Raw genomic sequence first — 3,222 nt, forward strand, 5'->3', positions numbered from 1 at the left:
TTGGCTTGCTGTATCTATAAACAATAATCAAACTGCAAAGCAAGTTGTGTTGTTTTTGTTCACAATTTGTGAAATGATTTCTGTACCCTACAGTGATGCTGATGGCTATTTTGACCTTCAGGAACTCCGGCCTGTGAGGCTAAGAGCTAATGTGTACTTCCATCGATCTGAGTTACAGGCACACAGCAGGTTACTGTGCCTGTTCTTCACAAGTACAAAAGCTGCTATCGTCAATCAGTGTGTGTTGTGAAAAGGGGGCTTGCTGCTGAGACTCAATAAATAGGGACATTAGGAGGAAATGTTATAATTGCTGCTACCCACATCTTGTTAATGAGTAATGTACAGTTAGACTCCATGCAATTGCAGCTAAACTGTTTATACAATTTATTCTTATGTTGCAACTAACATTTAACATAATGAAGTATCATAATTGCAGCCATTAAAGTCAAGATTAAGATTTGTTTAATTAGAATTAAGAAAATGTAGAATAGGCTTTGAAAATGTAGGGTTTATTGGGTAGAATCTGCAGCATGGAGGGAAACTCAGAGAATGGTTATTAAAGAGCTTTGTTTGTAGAAAAACTGTGCCGATGGGGCATGATTCTTCTGTCTCTCACCCCTGCCTTTTGTAACTCTGTTGCAAAATAAACAATGCACAGATGCGGCTGTAAAAACTGAGGACACAGCCTGGGCTTTAGTTCTGATTTTTAATCCTCTGATCAAATGTAAAATTATATTTATTTAGAAAGGAAAGTGTATCCTTGGCTTCCCATTTGAGTGTTAAATCACATCATCCAAAATTAGAGGGTCTATTTTCTCTCTGATGTAAACCTGAAATAAGTTTGCCATTAAGGGGAATTAGGAAGGGAATGATGACTCATGATGCAGAATTGGTGTGTATATATAGCACTTTAGGAATAAAGTAAGAGATTGCTCTCAGTTCTCTTAAGGCACTCTACAAACACACAGGCAGATTCAGGCAAGCACAAGTATTTGGGGGGAAATGTGTGGAAAACTGAGACTAGACCCCTGAAGTAGCAACAGAGAGAGAGATTTGTGTAAATACAAGCAGCTTTTCAGAAGTGTAACAGCATTCAGAGATGGCAGAAATATTGTAAGGCTTTATAAATAGAATAAAACTCTGTGTCAGACTTCTGATGGAGCAGAGTAGACAATACACTGAAAAAGTCATGTTGTTTTTGACACAGCTCAATTAGCTGGGAAGGGCAGTTGGGTGGGATGTCTCTCTCCCAGGGTTTGTATGTCCACAGGAAATGCCACCACTACCACTACCATTAATAATCTTGCCTCTATTTAGAGAAAAGTGTTTTTCCTATGTAATGATGCAAATAATACTATAGTTTTGGTTTGGTTGAGAAGTAACTATAATAGAACTTGTGTTTTGAAAAAACAAACAAAAAACCCCCAACAAATAAACAAAAAAAAACCCCAAATATTTAAAAACTGTATTGGCAAAATCTTCATGTTGTGATGCTGATATTTCTTTCTTCATTTTGAGGTAAGGGGGTAGGGGCTGGCCAGATTTGACATGGGCTGGTTAATTAGGCAGGGAATGGTTAATTGTTTTGTTTTGAGATGATGTGAATTTTCTAGTGAATAAAATTTTGTAGAGATCATAATTGGCCAAGATATGATGTTTGGGAATAACATAGCTTTTTATTCTTTTCATCAGTTCTAGAGGCTTGCAAGAAAATACACTTTTGTGTTACTTTCAGGCTGGATTTTCAACTTCCTCAGTGAATGCATTGCTATAAAGATTTTGATAATGGCATATTAAGAAACTCACTGATCATAAATGCTGCAGTCAAACATGATAATTTGTGCAGAGAATAATTATAGATGACAAACAGAAACAAAGGCCAATTAGGACGATTATTGCTATAGTGTCATATCAAATGAAGTTCGTATCATTCTTGTTTTCTCTGGAACAAATTTCTGGACAAACAAATAAACCTGTTGGTCATAGTTTTTAAAAAATGAACTGAATAGCTGTGAATACTGGTATGATGCTGAAGGTTACAAAGTGCTGGTTATTTAAGATTTAGAAGTCCATTGATTCCCTTTTAGAAGGATCCCTATACATATGGAATAAAATTGGCATTGATTTCCTTCTTGGGGGGGACCCTTGTAATTCAAAAGTTATATTCAGGTGTTTATTTAGCTGTAATTTAGCTTGCAAGTTGTAGTGAGTTGCACAGTTTTATGCATATTCTTACATACATAGTTGTATGTATGATGTTACTAGGCTTTCTTTCAATATGTAAAAATTAGGAGCTCTCTGATAACATTTTAAAATAAGTTATTTTAAATTGCTATTCTAAAATAAGTTGAAATGTTGCTGGCTGAAACACGGTAGTCTTGTTCTCACATGATGCATGCACAGGTAACGTGGATTCCCCCAGTGGCATGACTTGCTACTGGAATGATTTGGTTTTGAAAGCTAATGACCATTTATAGTTCCATTGCCTGAATTTTTTGGAGATGGAACAAAATGCCTCCATGATTCTTAATAGACCGTTTTCATCTTGCAATTTATTTCCAGCTACCTTTCCTATCTGGAAGGTCCATTTCTGAACTGGCTTTGGAAACAACCCACCCTCTCCACAGTCTGTTACTTGACCTGACTTTCCCTTTCTATCCCAAATCCTATTTCATATATTTAGTGGAGCTTGCTGCCCAGATGTGCTGCTTTTTTTGAACCTCTTTGTTGCTGTCATGCAAATAGTGAGTAGGAAGCTTAAAGCTCAGGGTTACCTGGAAAGGGCCATCTGAGTTATAAAATGAAACCTTGGTAATCACAGAAACATAAGACTAATTCAGGGAGGGCGGAAGTCATTTTTTTAAAGTGCCTTTAAGTAGGGAGTCTTGAGATGCTGTGTCATATTTGTTTTGAAGGTTATGAAGACTGATAAGATGCACTATTACAGAGGGCTTCTCATCAGCATCTTAGGTCCCTGCAATAGCAGGGGGTTTTCTAAGGTAGGTTACTCTGTTGGTTGTAGGTAGGGACAAAAAGTACCCAGCAGTCATCAAATGGACCTGAGAGAATTTCTTACCTGACCTTAAACTTTGCGATAAGGTTAATCCTATGTGAACACAGCATACTAGGCAGTCATCCTGGAGATTTTTAATGGCATTGGGAGCACCAGTCCACCCTGTCTCCAGCTGTGAAGTATCTTCTTCTTCCACAGAAATCAAGCTA

Source organism: Neopsephotus bourkii, unplaced genomic scaffold (assembly GCF_033783945.1).
Source record: "Neopsephotus bourkii isolate Nb327-2 ecotype Australia unplaced genomic scaffold, CSIRO-AGI_Nbou_v1 NB_272, whole genome shotgun sequence".
NCBI classification, from domain to species: domain Eukaryota; kingdom Metazoa; phylum Chordata; class Aves; order Psittaciformes; family Psittacidae; genus Neopsephotus; species Neopsephotus bourkii.